The sequence below is a fragment of the Zosterops lateralis genome, assembly GCF_965231275.1.
Source record: "Zosterops lateralis genome assembly, chromosome: 4".
Taxonomy (NCBI): Eukaryota; Metazoa; Chordata; class Aves; order Passeriformes; family Zosteropidae; genus Zosterops; species Zosterops lateralis.
Window position 1 is genome coordinate 46,080,596 of NC_139765.1, and position 19,190 is coordinate 46,099,785.

The following is a 19,190-nucleotide window of genomic DNA, read 5'->3' on the forward strand; positions in this document are numbered from 1 at the left end:
AACAAAACCAAGCCAACACCTGTAGCTCAACAGGCACAAGAGAAAGGGGCCATCTCTTCCAGCAGCACTGTCACTCCAGGAAGCAATCACTGCTGTTCTATCACAGGGCTGTTTCACACCCATTCCCCTTGTACATATTTCAGGGTGCATACTGTAAAATCCAAGAACCCCTGCTAATCCCATCTATTCCTGAGCAGAGGTGTAAAAGCCATGTAAAACACTGGTATGTCCTTGATCAGGCTGTCACCAAAGAGCTGAGAGCATGATGTCTCCAGGACTAATTCCTGCCTACTTGGAACTGAGGGGTGCAGGGAAAGCTGAGCTTTGCAGGAAGCCACAGGCTTTCCCAGCTGCTGCCTTGGTATTTAAGAAACATCAAGCTCCATTCTTCATTGTATTTTTGTCTCTCTGAATGTAAATTGTATGTAATCACTTAAAAGGAGCTTTTCTTACAGTGCCTTCCAGCCAATCTTTACCAGAAATTATCACTACCCTAAAATCCTGAAAGTCAGAATCTACTTTTCAGGTCTCAAAAATAATCATGATCCCCCACTGAAGAGAGCATGAGCATCTGAATGCTTCCTAGTAATGGCAGATGGAGAATACTACTTTATCTTCTAAAAGGATAGGGTCTGATTTAAAAAAAACATTTAAAGTTCTCATGGCCTTTGGTGCTCAGAGAACAGAGTTCCACAGAAATGACAACTAAGCTGATGGGAAAACCATCTAGTTGTACTAAGCTATAAATGCATGTCACAGAATACAAGAACTTTTAATATTTAAAACAGAAAGAAGAAACCATCTACATGCAAAGTACAGGTTGGGGGGAGGTTCTTGCATATTTATGTGCAATACTAACACTTCACAAGTGCCTAAATCTTCCCACCCCCCCTTAAGTTTCTACTTTTTCTTCCTTGGCCTCTATATATTAAATGTACTTTGTAATACAGGAAATGCTGCCAAATGTTTCCCTGGGAAGAATACTAGGGTAATAAAGGTTTGGAAGAAATCTGGTGAACAAACCAGATGTCAACATATTTGAATGAAACCAGGCAAAATGTATGTGAAACAGAAAAATTTCAACTACTCTGGGGAGACAAAAAGGCATCCTTCCAGTCTGTTAACAGAGAACCTTGGCTGCTGAGTACATCAAACAATTTAGCTTTCCAGTAGGAAAGAAACATTACCACTGTAGAGACTCTCTTAGCCTATTAGGGAGTGCCATATTTCAGGCATTCAGAGCCTAAAGCAATGACAACAATGCAGAGTCACATGAAGGTTGTTCCATGCCAGCTGTGTATATTTCCTGAAATTTCATTCACCTAAAGGTCAAGAACATGTGGTACTGTGCATATGAGGCCTTTGAGAAATTATTTGGATTTCAAGTGCCTGTAAGATTTTCCTTGTGGCTCATTGCAAAGTCAATACTTGACTGACTTGCTTGGCAGTGTGACATGTCCACATATGTTCTGTGCAGGAAATGCATTTGGTCTTTTCTGCTGGTTTTAGAACCAAGTGGCTCTCTGACAGAAAAAAACTTTATGGGGGTATGATGGACTACAGTAATTTCTGATTTTACCAACACAAATCAGATTGTTTGTAACAATCCTGACATAAGAAGCTATCCACCTTGAAAGTTACTTAAAAAAACAATCAAAATTCAGATTTTCAACTCATATTTTAATTAAAAAATAGAAGTCACCTAACCTGGAATATCAAGGATTTGGAAAATGGTATTCTGCCAAGCCTAATCCTAATGTGCTCAGTTTTAAACATGCATAACCCAGCAAAATGTAGCCTCTGGCTTAAAAACAATCCTGTATTAAAGCCATAGGTAATCTGTCTTACATAATGCTATTTGCATTTTGTAAATCCTGTTAAAAATACTTGTGACATCAAATCAATGTCTGCCAATCGTAAATGCAACAACCAAACTAGGACTCATGTCCTGGACTCAGTAGTAGACCTGGTTTAGGGCTTTTTCTTTATTTTATGAATAGTCCTTGTAGCATTTGTGGTATACATAAATAGCACAGTGGTATGAACTGAAGTTCAGTATTTTAATATAAATAGTAAATTAAATTAGAGAGCTATCATCACTTATCCTTGGAAATTAAACTAGAGTATAATGTTCCAGAGTTTGGTGAACTACTCACATCCATGGGATGTGATGGCAACACAAAGTTTTGCCACTAATAAAGCACATTTTAACTTTATGGTAGGAAGTTAACATTAAATCTTATGCAAATTCACCTTATCCCACTTAAATTTTGAACAACAATCTAGTTTGTAGCATAAAAAAGGTTCCAACATGTGGGCAGATACCCAAGTACACTGCACAGGTCCCAGTTTAGCCTTAGAGGTTCCTAGAAAGTCAACTTCATTCCCCCCAGCTGTACGTACAACACATATTCTGAGTACATAAACACTTATCTTTGGTTTAACACTCTACAACTCTCTAAGTAGATGTGATTAACCACCTGAAGTCTTCAACAGTGCTCTTGAAGAACTCCAAAAGTCAGATGTGGTGGGGATCACAATTCCTGAGAAGCAGAAACAGTGATAATTCTGCTCACTTCTATCTCGGGCAGGTAGGTGGCTAGAGCACATACTTCATGATGGGAGATCCAACCTCATGCTCCACATGAGAAGAGCTGATTGAACAGGGCTGCTGGTGGTTTATTACAGAATACAGCCTCACTGGACAGTATAATCTGGCATAAAATCTCTGCCAGCCATTCGTTCCCTGTTGCACAGGGGCTCAGGGCAGATGGAAACTTTCATGTAACATGTTCTGGGTCCTGGCAGTCAGGACGCAGAGCATAGAAGTGACTGAGATCCCATGAATCCGAGAAAAAAAAAAAAAGAAACAAAACCAAAAACAAACAAACAAAAACCCCACAAACAACAAAACACCCCCAAAAATCACAAAAATCAAAAATAAACAAAAAAACCCACACTCAACAAACAAACATGACAGAACCAGGATCTCCTGCTTCTTCTGTGACCCAATCACTGTGAGAAAAAAAAATGTTCTTTCTTCCAATACTCTGGAACATCTGTCCACAGAAGAACGACAGACAAACTTGCTCTAAAATGGACAGAAGACATCAGAATAATTAGGGTAGTTATGGCTGGAAAGGATTTCTGGAAGTCACCTGGTTTAACCATTTGCCTCCCACTCTGTTCAGCACAGAAACAAATTCAAGGTTAAATACAATATCGTAATGATCCCTTAATGCTTTTAAGGAAAGACAGACAAGGATTTCATTGGACTGGTCTTCAGAAAGTTCTTATTTTTCAACAAGATGCAAAATGTTAAAACCAAACTTCTATTGGGGAGATCTACCCTATACCAAATAGTTCAGATTCTGGTACAGCTGAGTTTAAGGTACAAAGACAAGATTCCACTTTATTATGCATAAACACACAATGAACACTACGTTTACAGATATGTTCAATTATTACAGTAACATTTGTCAGAAAAATGTCCTGGAGTCCAACTGAGTTCCAAGCCCTGATCTGGTTTAGTTTAGTCTTACGGCCTCCTTTAATTTGAATATACAAGTGTTGCATGTCTTACCAAGTCTGGCATACACTCAGCATAGTAACAAGTATCCCAAGGTCTCATCTCTAATAGTAGCTAAAACCAGATACCCTAGAGAAAAGGATACATTTGTGGCAATATCTTCCCAGCCTTCAGCACCTGAAAGCTCAGAGGCCTGATGGAATTCCCCATGACTCAACTCCACTGCTATACCATCTTGATGAAGTACTAACATTTGTACACCATGTTGTCATCAGAATAAAGATATCCAATTTCAGAAGCTATAGCAGACTGTTTGAAACATTACACACTGTTAGTAGCAATGACTGTAAAGTTAGCAATTAACACTAGCAGAGAAACTACCTAAGACATAGTGTGCTTCCAGGAAAACAGAACAATGCCACAAATTTTCTCCAGAAAGTGTGTAAAATGTGCATCAGTTCTTTTATCCTGATTTTACTACCAAAATTTGGTCTAAAGCAACATACTTTGTATTGTGGCAAGATAGACAGAATATATAATTGTGGAGAAAAACAAAATTAAATTCAAAACACCACAGAGTTACCAGGTATCAGGGCTGTGTCTCTGTGCACACCCAGCATACTTACTCACAAGCCTCCAGCATGGACCAGGAACTGTTCAACTGAAATATCTCAAATCGGCCCCTTGTAGCATTTGCACAGCATGATGACTGAATAAACTCTCACCTGCCCGTATAACAAGGCAGCTGGTAAACAGGGCCTCTTTGGTTGGGAATAATGGATAGTCCCTCAAGTTTCCCTAGGCAGCTCCAGCTGTACACAGGCCAACTGGAGATGTTTGCAAGCATGACTAGCATCTGATGTCGAGAATCCAGCATTTCCAGAGAGTCCCTGAGGAAGCTGAAACTGTTCTCTTTACATAGCAATCTCCTGTGTATATGCAGGACAGCCAGGAAATACAAAATCAAATAGAGTTGATGGTAAACTGAAAGAAACAGATCATGCATAATCAGCAGAAAATATTTTACGGAGTCTCATTTAATCCAGATGAAGAGACTTCCACAACCACGTGATAAAGGACCATCACACACTATCCAAGAGATTAGATTCCGCAGATGAGCATTATTCAACACAACAGAAAACAGTCTATTACTTTTCCCATTCACTCTTTAAACAAACAGCTGTCTGACTGTGCAACAACATTGAGAAAGTTATTTGGGGACAAGGGATTACATTGTCTTTTTCAAGGACACACCATGGTCATCTCACAAAATTTGCCAACACATTAGGCCTACTTTATCTGCATGTGTGTTGCTTCCTTAATGGTTTCCAAATTTAGGTTTTTGGCATAGCACCTCGAAATACTTGTTTTATCAAAGTTGCACTGAACTAAATGACAAATTATCAAAAGCCCAATTCAAGCTTCAGATCAAGCCTAGAGGCATTATTCCCATTTTACATAGGTGGTAGACGAGAAAAATCCAGTAACACTGAGACATCTTCATGTAATTTTGAAATAATGACACCAGATGGAAAAGTAGAACTCCACTCATTTCTCACACATTTTTCTCATACAGCTGAAGTAAATTCACTGTATCACCAATGTTCCTGCAAGTACTTTAAATTACTACCCAGACAGGATCAGAACAGTTTTCCCATGTGAAGTTTGCACCTACCACTAGCATTACAGGTTCTCAGTCAGTCCAAGTATGATCAGCTTCACAGCTCCAGCTTCTCAAAAAACCCAGCCACTACAGATAAGTTTGCTCTTATTTTGATTTCTTTATATACACTGTTAGGCGATTCCAGTTTTCCTACTCCTTGAAGATCAAGCATGACTGCATTGAATTGACAGTGATGACCAGCAGCAATCTCAAACACAGGTTACACCTTAGGACTAGCTGGGAACCAGTGCTGATGCGCACAGTACAGTCATCACCCCAGAAGGTGTCATTCTCACCCTCATTTCCTTCCCTATGAGCAAGGCAGTAAAGGGGTCATTAATTAATAATTATTAAAAGTTCTTTTAAAAGCCACGAGGATAACACATGCATACACGCAATATGTTACAGAAGAACACTCCGCAGTGTAAATGATGTCAAGGAAGTCAGGTGAACTGTTGACTACAAATGGACACAAATCCCTCCACTAACACTGACCTCAGATCAGACAGCACAGCACAAAAAATTACTCTCCTGCTTTTCTTACCTACAAAAGACATTTGCTCACAAGAAGTCAATTTGAGGTACTTCTACATTTATAATACAGTTAATAAATAGCCTGAAAAATAAATAGAAATAACCTTAGCAGAAATCACAGCTTGGAGAATCAACAGAAATACACATAATGGAAAGCTCTTTATTTAAAACTAGTGTATCATGATACTTCTACTGATTACAACTTGCCAGTGTGACATTTAAATCACTACTAGTTCCTGGGATTGTTGGCTGGATGTGCAAAGGATGCTCTATCCAAACACGCCTCCTGCTTCAAAGTAAAACAAAAAAGAATGAAATCTACAACTCATCACCTTTTGTCATCAAGCTTTGTATCTAACCAATAACTTCACTGCAACAGAATATCATTCATGCTGAAGTCAGTGAGGATAATCTGGCCATGCTTGTTCTCCAACCACAGTATTAGTGGCACTGTCCTCAGCCATCTTCAGGGTATTATATTTTCCTTACAGTATAGTTGTTAGCTTTCCAGCACTGGAGCTACTGAAGCACTAGTCAGAATTAAACTAGTTTGATCTAAATCTAAGTTTTCCTTTCCACATCACCAGCAAGATTAATCACCTCAAATGCAGTGTCATTAATAGGAAAGGAAAGTTTTGATGAACAAGGCAAACTACATGAAGTGGTTCTGCAAGTGGAACACTTTTCCTAACCATGTGTCCTTTCACATATGGTTTTTAAACTGTAGTACTGAATAGTGACATAATAAAACAGTAACAAAATTCACCAATATGAATCTATTTAGTGGAGCAAGCTTTAATATTTTTGAAAAATGTAAGTGCTAAAAATCTGTACTGCAAAGTACCCGTCAATTGTGTCTAGAAGCTGTAGTCATACACGACAATCTCATTAGGACTGGTAACGTAAGGACAGATGGCCACAGCCTCAAAGAACACACAGAAATTTGTGAAATAATTTTATATGAAAACTCAGAAGTCATTAGACAACAAAGGTTTTAAGATACTTTAAAGTCTGACTGTCTGATTATATTAAAGTATGTAAGCCTTCTTAAAAGGAAACTGTAAGTTTTGTTTAATATTTCTGCGCCTACTAACACTCAATTGCACTCAAAGCAAGATTTACATACTAATTACTTGCCTATGCCTGAATAGCAAGTATTTAAAATCTATCACTGGATGGTAGAAAAAGCAATAAAGGGATAAAGAAGAAAAGGGAGTAAAAAATGTTGCTCTTCTGGGTCCTACTTATATACTTGCAAGTGTTTAATTTTGGGCTCTCCTCAAGTCTTTGTTAGAGGATTAGTGTTCAGAAATTGAATTATGTTGCAAAGGTTGAGTTACATTTTTCAGTTCTATCTGAAAAGTGATGGGTTGTTTTTTCCAATGATATTTAGTGTTAAAAAGTACCAATATCTCTATTTCCCATAGTAATATTTTAACGGCAATATATTGAAAAGTCCTAAAATGTTTCAATTCCAAGTCATATTTCAAGGCCATCAGTTCAGTTCCTTTGTTAATTATAAAACTAAATTAATATTAAAACTGGGGAGCATTACTGTAATTATGATGAAACAATTCCTAATTCCACTAATCTGAGTTCTATTATTGAACAAGACCAAAAATTAAAGTAGTGCACTAGCTCACTGTAGTGAATTATAAATTATTTCCTGCAACCACAGATATTTATCTTTGACTAATAAAAGCAAATATTCAACTATTTTTAAATATACTTTGAGAAACAGAAGTCGCACTCCATCCTCTACTATCCCAGATAATCCAGGCACTCAACTTCAGGGATCAGCATTATTCTGCATCTTCACAGAAATATGTGCTTGTACTATTTTGCAATTTTCATTCCAGTGTTCTATCAAAACTCAGATGCATGCAGAATAATCACTGAAGCACAGATCAAGGGACCGTCACAGAAAGGTCATTTTTCCACTTGTGAGCAGCAAGTAAAGGGACAGATGAGCAGTATTTACAAGAAGAATCTTACAAATTACTTCTTTAAATTTAATTCTTTTCTAATTCAGACAATAATTCAGACTTATGAGCATCACTCCCTAAAACTACAGCTCGAGATTTTATTTTAGTAAACAAGAAATCATAGCTCTATCCTGTTAGTACCTATTTGTATGCAATTAAATAGACTTCTCTTTGTTCTGCTTCCCCTCACTTTATCTTCACATTTTCTTCTGGTTTCAGCACTTTCTTCCTCTTCCCTCTCCCATTCCAACAAATATGTCTTTTTATTGACAGTCAAACAAGGAAGCTACCTATTAGTTTGCGATTTGAACTTTGCAATTTAGAAAAATAAAAATAATGGTATTTATTTACTTCAGCTTGCTGTCATGAGTCTTATTAATAACTGTTGGGCTGTCTTTCAATATAATCTCAGCTAAACTAAGCGGCTGGGGGAATTCACAGGAATGTTTGAGTCTTTTAGGACAGCTTTACCTCAGGAAAGAAAAGCACATATAAATGTCTGTATAACATAACAAACACAAAGACTAATCTTCCTACTAATGTGAACTTTGGTATTAGCCCTGGCAGTCACTTAACCTCCAACAGACTGTGATGCTGCAGATGCTCTCAGCAATAGTGTTTCCATCACTGTATCTAGGGAACAGATACTGTCCCTTGTAGAGAGTTATCAAGTCTCATAACTTCAGCCTTTTTTTAAAAAGGTCCAAAAATCAACCAATTATTAACCGCAACTGATTTAATTTTTAGGTGTTTCTAGGCTTTTAGACAAGGGAGGTGGGGAGAAGCTAGGACACATAATTCAAGTGAATGATTTATTAGGATTTGTATATTCATAGTTAATTCCCATTATACTCTTTCAAGTGTCGGATCCTGTCAATTCTGGATGTGACATGAAACCTATTCCTATATTTCAATGCCAAGAGGGTGAGAAGGTTGTGAATGACATAAAACTTTAGTAGTAACTTGGAGAAATTCCTCCAGATAAAGTTTTGGGAATGACATCTGCAAACCATTTTACAAAGGGTCTCTCCAGGAATCCTGCTATTAATGGAACTGTTTCTGCTGGAATTGATAGTGGGGAGATTGGAAATCTGGGGCAACATTTAAGGCTGTTTTGATGATGTTTCCCTCCAGCATAACTGGTAGAGTTGAGACCCCCAGAGAGCAACCAAAGATTTTAAGACATGATTGTAAAGAACACTGTGGCTTCCAAACAAAAGGTTACAAGCTTTTCTTTCCTCATAAAAACAGTCTAGGTTTTAGAGGAAAGTAATTCAAAGAAAAGACACTATCGCTGTAACTTGAGACAGTGCATAAGTAGTAAAACCCAAAACATGACTTGCTTTAATTAAATAGCTATATTCCTATCAAGTAAGCTAAATAAAAATTACTAGACATCATCTTTCACTAAAATCTACACCACAGCTTTCCTTAAAAAGGCTACTTTATTGAAACATTTAATTTTAGGTCCATAACATTAAATATTTTCCATAATACTCTGAAGAGCAAACTTACACACTTTAAAGGAATAAATGTTATTAATAAAAGTATATGCAAATCTTTGGGTATATCTGGGAAAACATTAAATTTAATTCAGAAAGATTGTTTATTCTTTTAACTACAAGGGAGAAACTATTGAGAAAGGAGTGTACTTTTCATTTTCAAATTATAAACATGCTCGAATTAAAATTACTGGACTCAATATAAAGGCAAATGAGTTAAGTTTAAGAACTCATTATTCACAGCTCAACTGCATGATCTGATGAACTACTCTGACTTCCACTGTAGAAATACAAAACCTCAGGTGAGTTCCTAGCAGATATATTTACTTTCATCTTAACACTAATCAGTATTATATTTCTGCCAGTGTGTGAAATTTTGTGCATTTTTACTGCGTTATATATTCAGTCATTATCTCGCTGCATTTTTATAGGCAGAGTCCTTTCAAAGGATTTAGGGTTGGAGTCATTAAACTCTGTGTCTGCCCTCTGGTGGTCACACTCTTCTTTTTATATGTTCCAATATTTTTTAATCTCTTTTTAAGTTAAAAATGCACTTTATACAACTACTGCCTGTAAGATCTAATAGATACTGAGCTTTTAGTCACCTTGGACTGGCTTGCCTTCCAGTTATGTAATTGCCTACATTCAACTTTATCATGCAGAAATAGCTCACATGTAAGTTTAGATATTCCTCATTTTGTCCCTGTCTAGAACCAGGCTTAGATACACTTTTTAAATCACTCCAACTACAGAAAAGCTGAAAACCAGAAACCTGAAATTTCAATTTATATTGTGATTATAAGTTTGTTGTTGTCTGGGAAAGATGTTGCACCTTGTAATACATTGATTGGCTACTAGACTCCAAGGTCCATAAATACATGGAATGCTTCTGAGGGAAAACAGGGATATTTGAAAGACTATTTTCACATTACAGGTGTCAGAGCTGCACTGTATAGAAACTTCTATAAAGACACAATCACTGCAGTAGGAAAAAGCAATCCAAACCATATATATGGTACATACAGTTCCAGTATGAAGGATGAGTTCCTTCACAAGCCCAAAGTTGTTCCAAATACCCTTGTAGCACTACTTAGACGGAGTTGCAGCAATTGTGAAAATTCTTATTTGCCTCTATGCCCTGAGCAAACCAGGCCCAAGGAAATAATAATGACACCTGCATCAGAAAGAAGCTTAGAAGACTGTGGATTGTCTGCAAGAGCCTCAAGAACATAGCATAGAACCATAGAAACACCACGTTGGAAAAGGATCTCAAGGCTCTCTGGTTCAGCTTTTCTTGGCAAAAGCACAGTCTAGACAAGATGTCCCAACAGTCTGTCCAGATGCATCTTAAAAGTGCCCAGTGTTGGGGAATCAACTGCTTGCCTGGGGAGATTATCCCAATGGCTGATTGTTCTCATAGTAAAAAAAAACTTACTTCCATTGAGAGAACACAGCTCTTCACAGCAGCTGGACCAGAACACAAAACTTACAGTTCCAAGACTTGAGAATGCCTAGAGGCTTCAGTGTATTCAGCATTGCATGCAAAAACTCCATTTTTGTTCTCTTTTAATGAAGAATTTTCTCTTACAGACTTACTCAAATCCTGTACAATTTTGAAAGGATGGGAAAGGAAAAGGAATATATCTTGCTTTTCTGAGCTTCAGTAGGAATTACCTAGGCAGAAGGGATGAAAAATCAGTAAAATGGCTAGAGCAGCCTATTAACATCTCATCTCACCCAATGAGAAAACCGGTTTTTGATTTTTTTGTTGCCATGTAACAAATGCAACAAAATACACCAAATTCATCTGAGCTCACAATTTAAAAATTACTTCCATTTCAAAAAACAATCAATACAAGGGGATTTAACTTCCTAATGCATATTTAGTTTGTCCAGAGATCACAGCACTGTCTAGAGGTGGTGGTGGGGCTGGGTGGAGGGACCACAGATTCCAGCTTACTCAAAGTGGCAGTAACCAAGTCACTAAACCTGTTTTTCACACCCAAAGAAGAGCTGTGGCCAAGCTTTCTTCTTCCTGCTATCACCTGAAAATTCTAAGAAGGAACGCATATCAAGCGCCTCCTGCATTTTGATTGTCTTGGAGATAGGAACAGCAGGAGGGTGGGAAGCCCTACTTTTCAGTCCTTCTAAACACTGGAGAATCGGGGAAGAGAACCATCGATCTTGTTACAAAGAGTAACAACTTGTGTACAAGCCTTCTGATGAACACGGCTTAACTCTTAAGCATTCTTGAAAAGTGGTCCTTCTCAAGATTTGCTTTTCCTCTTTTGAAATTTGTTGATTTCTACTACCCTGCTACAATAACTCAGTGGGGAAGCCTTCCCTTGCCCAGCACCTGTGCTCTGCTCGGTTAACTCCATGGAATTGTTCTCCACCAGCAGAACTGTTTCCTGACTCCAAATCTTGTACAAAGGCTGACTTCTGCACTCACTGATTAAACAGTGCCTTTGCAAATACACAGACACACAGAGAGCCCTACAGTGTTGTGACATTGTAAAGGCAGTCCTTTACATGAACCCTCAGAGTCATGCTGGACAAACACAGCAGCACTGAAAACACAGAGGAAAAGTTTGAAGTCAGAGGCACAGATCAGAAGAAGACAATCTGTCCTCATGTATAAACACTGTCATGTCCTCACTTAGGTAACAGCCTAAAGGAGAATGGTATGTTAATATTTTGGTTGGCTGTCTAGAAAAACCTAATTAGTGGCCAAAGACTAACTCATACAAGCGGGAAGATAGGGATCGGCTGGTTTTTTTTTTTCAAACAGGCTGTTGAACAGTAACAATTAGATACTTTAAGCCCAAGGAAATTAAAAGGTCACGTATACCTAGTGGTGCAGACAGAGTATAAGGGCAACTCAATTCCAATTGGGATGTATCCAAATTCAGCAGTCTTACTTGAGTATTTACAGAATTTAGAGAGACAACATCTGTACCAATTCTGTCTGACGTAACTGACAATTTAGACAGCAAGTTCCTTTCTAATGAGGCTGTTTTTTAAAGTTATCACATCCTCATAATTTGAACTAGCCTTTTTTCCCTCTCTTGGCTATTTTCATGCATCTGAGATGCTCTACATCAAATGCTGCTTTTTTTACATAAAGTTTAGTTGCTTAAAGGAGAATGGGGGTACTGTGAGCTCTTACAGAAACATTTTATAATTCAAGCTGTTATGCTTCCATACTAAAAAGTTAACAAGGGGAAAGCTGTAATCACATTATGAATTGAGCCATTTCAAAACCAAAACAGTGTAAGAAAACAGTGCATTCACAAAATGAATACTAAGATAGAGCCCAGTTTATAAAGCAAACCAAAACAAAAATTGAAAGCTTCTTAACAACAGTTAATAGAGGATCTAGATGAACATTTCTGCACTTATTCAACATTTACTAGAAGGGAGAAGCTAAAGATCAATCCAGAGGAGTATTTGCAATGCAATTAGGCTAGACAAGTAAGCCTGAATGTATGCCAGCTGCAGGGGTCTGCCCTTAATTCACACAATCAAATGTCTACTGTGTCACACAGTGTCTAGCATCAGTATCTCCAGTATTAAAAGTCTCATCAGATATGCACTTGTTTACTGAGCATCTAATCAGGATCTGAACACATATCTAGCTGTACCTTCTAGCAGTCTATATGCCAGTCCATCACCATCTGTCAGTTAAAGCTCTTGCAGACAGAAAAAAAATCAATTCAAACAAATGTGTTCGGCGCTCAAACTAAGCTATCATTCACATTTCAATATAAGACTTGAATTCCTTTTCAGTGTTCTTCAACTCTGACCCAGCTCTACCCCCTCCTTCACTGAAAAGGGCAAAGACAACAGCCCAGCAAGTGGGACAGGCAAAACAGACCTCCTTTGTTCACTTTTTCCCTTTCAGTTTTCTATTGAGGTAAATAACTGAAAGCTCAGCCAGCCTCCAGTAGCTCAGAAGAAAGCAATATAGCTAGCTTGCAACTATCCTTTCCTGGTTAACAAACTGCAGGACAAAACTTGCAGTGCATCGCGTTAATCTTATTATTAGAGATTAACTCTTTACAAATTCCCTTAATATTACATTTATGAGACAGTATTCATAAATGCAGAAGTTGCGATGTCCTTAATACTGAACTGAACAGGCAATACACACACCAATTTAAAATGCAACAAATTATCACTGCAAATAATGTATAATGGAATTTTTTAAATACTATCAGCCCACTCAGGAAGGCAAAATCAAATTCACTGCATATTGCCCAACACACTCCCTCCTACATTATTCCCTCAGCTTTCATTACCAAGATATACTTTCCTCTGTAGGACATCCCATTTTACCAACTCTGTCCATAAAACATGAAAAAATGAACCAGTCCAGTGAAAACTGAACAGTACAATTTTACTGTACTATTTCAATATACTAGAAGTTAAGTAATCACAATTCAAGGTGATTTGAGACAGATTAATAAAACTACAGAAGAATAGCAATTTCACAGGTGTAGGCAAGACATTTAATTTTTAGGCTGATTATGATATTTGAGCTGTGCAATAATCCATTCTAAAAAATGCCAAACCCTTATTGTATTCAGTATCTTTTATGTCCAGATACCGTGGCAAGTCATTTCACTAAAGCAGGAAGAATAGACAAACTGCATTACTGTTTCCTGACTTGAAATTGCAATCCTCAAAATAATAAAATCTGACAATTAGAGAGACATCTCATTAACCCCAAGAAACTCTTAACTTGGTTACTAAAGCTTCTGCTGTCACCTTTTTGAGCACCAGAAAGAAACACCAGAGTGCAACAAGCTAACAAAAGGTATCAGTATGCGTCACTGGATTTCTAATTTCATTTTCTTAAAATAAAACCATTTAAAATAGCTAAATTTTCTTATTACAGCCCTTTTTGTGAAACAAGCTGTGGTATATGTGATAAATAACATACTTTCTTCAAGAAGATAAGGAACAGTATCTAAGGCTCAGATTCTGGTGATCTCATTCACCTTGAACATTATTACTTTTGAATAATTCTACTGTGGTCACTAATGCTATTGACAGAACTAAGATACTAATATGAGTATGATTGGTTGTGGATTAATGTGTGAGTTGTGAAGGTTTTAGCTCCCTCCTTAGCACCAGCTGGTATACACTACTCCACCACCCGATGTGGTCACACAGCTGTACAGTCTGCCTTTAGCTACGCTGCCTTTGCACAACCCAGAATGTGAATTCACTCAATGGATCCCAAGTTCTGTCACCACCAAACAGCTTTCTGGGTTTGCTTCTTTACATTCAATATTCTCAGAATGTAACACTTTCCCAGTTCTATACTGATATAGTCTGACAGCTAATTTTAGACACTCAAGAGAATTTCAAAGTACTTTGAAATTCAAATAAGTAACTTTCACAGACTTAGGCATCACACTCTTTAGTAGCTCCGGTCACTTGCATTGCAATTTCTATTCAAAACTAAACAAATGCCTGAGGTGTAGTCACACAAATGATAACATCAAATGCATTAGACAGATATTATAAAGATGCTGCACCTGCAAGTCAGTTTTCTGATTTCTAGGTCCTTTGAGCTATGCAGCAGTAAACTATCCTTCTCTTTCCAGCCGGTATCTTTTGCCAAAGAACAGCAGCAAGATTGGCCTCTTGGCATATAAGCTGCTCTCAAACTCAAAATACAGTCCAGATGTTTTCTGATGTCGTACAGTGACCTGTTTTATGCACAGACCCATATAACTACTACCCATGAATTATCACATCTATTACATTAAATTATGGAAGATGTTGGAACGATTAATAGTGCACCTATTAGATACAACAAAGTCTTCAGGTTTCATCTGCCTTTCCCACAATATACTTAATTAAGAATCAAAATCAGACACAGAGAAAGAAATGCACAAAGACAGGGAACATTAGAAAAAAGAAACCCAGGTGTTTAATGCTGGCTTTTTCACTCAGTAGGAGGTTGTTTTGAATAAACACACAAAATATGGACCTTTATGGATAAAAGAACATCGTGTCATAACCTATAGGTTTCACTGTAGAGCTATATATCACATTTTCCATTGTTTTATCCAACCACACAGAGAGCTAAGCAATAGCATTTCTTTCACAGAGTACTTGTCAATATGGAACACCCCTATTAACTGGACTGATCTTAAATATTTAAACAGCTTGGCATTATTAATCAGGTACTGTTTACATTTAGACTCTGAAGCCTTAATTTAAACACATTTCAGACTTCAAAACTAACACATCTATGTTGAAGACCTCAGCAACAACCGAAGGTTTGGTTAATGATTAGTTTATAGCCAAAGAGGGAAGAGCACAGACTTCAACACGGTATTCTGCATTAATCCCCATCAAGAAGCCAAAAGAGGGAAAACAAGGAACGCCCGCAATTCAGACCCACGGTAGCTATTTTACACCTCAACAAAACCGCAATTCTGAGGCGAGGGAGGAGAAGAAAAAGCCCGTGTGGTAAATGAGGCGCCGGAGCCGAAGGCGGCCCGGCCGTTCAGCACCGACAGCTCCTTCTGCACCGCCCGGCCCCCGCCCGCCGGGCCCGCTCGAAATGGCGACCGAGGACCGAGCCCGCGGGGCTGGGGGCGCTCGGGGCGGCGGAGCGGAGCGTCTTATCCCGGCCCGCCCGCCCCGGGAGGTGCCCCCGCCACCGCCGCAGCAAAGCCCGCAGCGGCCCCGCCGGGCGAGGAGGCGGAGGAGCCCCGGCACCCACGGAGGACGGGCGGCGGCTGCGGGGGGATGGATGTGACACTGGCACTGCGGGGGGATGGATGTCACACCGGCGGGTGCGGGGGGATGGATGTGACACCGGCGCTGCGGGAGGATGGATGTGGCAGCGGCGGTGCGAAGGGATGGTTGTGGCACCGCCGGTGCAGCGGGATGTGGCACCGCCGGTGCAGCGGGATGTGGCACCGGCGGGATGGATGTGCCACCGGCGGGATGTGCCCGGCGCGGCGGGGGCGCGGCAGCTCCCCGAGCGCGATGCGATGCGCGGCGCGGCGGCAGAGACGGCCGGGTCGGTACTCACGGGAAGGTGCGGCCCCTCCGCCCGGGGAGAAGAGGGTCGGGGGGGTACTGGCGCTCTCCCTCCTATCGCTCCCGCTGCTGCCCGCCCGGCAGCCCGGCGAGACGAGTCCCCGCGGGCGCGCTCCCGCGCCGTCCCCTCCCCTGGCCGCCCCCGCCCCGCCGCGCCGGGGGAAGGCGCGCTCCCGCGGGAGGGCGGGGAAGGCGCGCGCGCGGCGCGGGAGCGGGGCGGGGCCGGGGCGGGGCGCGGGGCCCTCGCACCTGAGGGGGCGCGCGGCGCCTCCATCTTGGGCGGCCTCTCCTGCCTCCGTCTTTCGCTCCTGCCTCCGCCACCGCGGTTAAACCCGGGCGGAGTCGCCACGGTCCCACTGCTCGGGGCTCCCGGACAGAGCCGGCCCTGAGCCTCCCCGGCAGCGCCCGTGCCCGGCTGGCCCCGGGCCCCGCCCGTGTCCTCCCCGGCCCGGCACAGCCGAGCGCCCCCCCGCCCCGGCAAGGGCGGTGTTTTAAATAGCCGCATTATTTTAGGCCGGCAGTGCCCCTCTAAATAGATGGTTTCAGCGAGTTCCCAAACTGGAGACAAGGATATTATTTTACACTCGAGAATTGTCCTGTTGAACTCGTTAAATTCGCAGTTCACAAGTTCAGGAAGGCGGGCACTGGGATGCGGTCACTGAGGGGGAAGCTCTGCCTGACAGCGTTTGGAGAAGAGTCGGGAACGGGGCTTTTTCCAAATAAACCTTTCTGCTGAGCACACTCTCACAGAGCTCTCCTTCCCTTTCACATCGGTTCGTTTAAAGGCACGACATCAGAAATTATTTTGATGTAATTTTGAGACTTCTATGGGTTGTGCTCAGCATTGCTCAGAATTAATCCAACTATACCTTTAATATGTAGTAAATGTGATTTAACTGCTGCGGCTGAATTTGCCTTTGGATCAGCTGCTGAACGAATAGCCTTTTGTGCATTGCAAGGTGGCAACTTTTCTAGTGGTTAACCATTATACATTTCAGCTCTCAAGGTGAACTCTGTGGTGATAACTTAATAGTGCAAAACACAATGCCTCAGATGAGCAAATAGCCCTTACCCAGCATCTCTGCAGAAACCACAGTACGACTCTGGCAAGTAAATCTGAGCATCTGACCTTCTGAAAACAGCACTTGAGATGAATAACAGATTCTGTAAATGATATAGCACACGAATATAAATATCCAAGGGTTAAACAATGAGTCAGACATTACTGCTTCAGACTGGAGATATTCAAATTCTATCAATCTGAGGCCAGGATATTAATGTTTGAGACCAGAATATGCAAAGATTAGATGAATGTGAAGAAAAGCCCTTTTATATATAGAGAAGTGTTCTTTATTTTCATTTGTTTGCTAACATTTTCTTTTTTGCTGTACAACTCCCATGTTTCCAGTTGATTGATTTAACTACAAAAACACTACAGTATAAGTAAATGTGCATCAGTGTATACACAGATGGCCTTAAAATGCTAAGATATTGCCTGACTTTTCTTCACCATACCGTAGCCACGCCTGGCTTTGTGAAAATACAGGTAAAAAATCCAGAGAGGAAACTGAGAAATTATCTGTCTGTTTGCATCCCTGACAGATTCTGTAGGCAACACGGTGAGCCAAACCTTCAGGAGGTGGACTGTAGAACTGCAGGACACTTGAGGGGAAAGGTTTGAGTTGACAGTTTACCTTTCTTAAAATGTAGGATCAAAGATCTGGTTAGTATTGGACAGCCAGCATTAAATACTTTGTAAGCACAAACCATTGTGCTGTGGCAAAAAACTTGGTGGAAATTAGACCACAAAACCTATGTAAATGAAGAGATTTTACTGTTGCAGGGAGGGCATAAAAAACAACTCTATATTGAGATAATAAACAGCTCTACTGATGTATGATGAAACTGAAGTGTTGCAGCTGGTATGATTACACCATTGTGATTCCCCTGAGAATTTTTAATCTATTTTTTTATATTACGTAGATAAACAGAAATACACATTCAATAGCACAAAGTAGATCTTTCTAAATTGTGGCATAATTATTAGTAAACAAATAAAGTCAAAGGTTTACACAGCTAGGAGCTACTGGTGATGCTGATGATGGCATCTGCTAGTCTGGATGACTCTACCCATACCAACAGTAGGACAGTGGCACCAAGCAAAAAGAAGCAGGTGAGCTTGGTGACACAGACAACAACAGCCATTATGATAAGCATAAGTTTTGTGGCTGAAGGAGTATTGGCTTCCAGAGTTCTCTGCTGCCTTGCATCCATCTTTTCTGAAGTCATCATATATAGGTTTTGTAGCCTTTCTTCTCACTTTGTCTGCTGCAATTATATCCTTGGATGGGCAGTTCTGAACATAGTCTTAGTCTTCACATGCCTTTATTGCCAGCCTTGGTCTACTGCTTTCTTCTAGATTGATCTGTTGGAGTTTTTTGTAGTCTTTGTTTAGGGGAGCACTGATCAGATACACTATATTTATTTGAGATACAAAATTGATTCATGATTGCAGTATCATGACAAAGGAAAAACAATCTATCAAAAACCTGTCTCTGATGGGTATCAGTTGTGATCTGGAAAAGTGTTTTTAGGAAGAGGTTACAAATGAAATACTCAGAGAGCTGATACATTGGTAAAGGCCAGTGTTAGCTGAAAATAATTCTTTGACTCTTTTTTTCTAAAGCAGACGTTTAAAAGGAATATGGAAAGACGTCTTTGGTTGTTCATCTCACCCAACTTTAGATGTCTACTATGTGAATGTCTGCATCTGAGCTAGTCACTCTCTCCACTGAGCATAAAGGAAACCAGAAATAGGCACTTTTAGCATATGATTCATCTAACCTATTTTAGATGTCTACATTAGAATAAACCAAGTTGCATCCTAGAAATGCCTATTTCTCTCCGTT

At 40.0% G+C, this 19,190-nt stretch overlaps 1 protein-coding gene across 6 annotated transcripts in view; it reads right to left on the minus strand.

Annotated features, from left to right (window-relative positions):
• NRCAM (neuronal cell adhesion molecule) overlaps window positions 1-16,376 on the minus strand; it is a gene marked incomplete at its 3' end in the record, with an annotated part of 143,496 nt that extends 127,120 nt beyond the window's left edge. For all 6 annotated transcript variants that reach the window (XM_083860570.1, XM_083860568.1, XM_083860566.1 and 3 more), the window contains exon 1: window positions 16,274-16,376. The remainder of the gene's footprint in view (window positions 1-16,273) is intronic.
• Window positions 16,377-19,190: the final 2,814 nt, after the last annotated feature.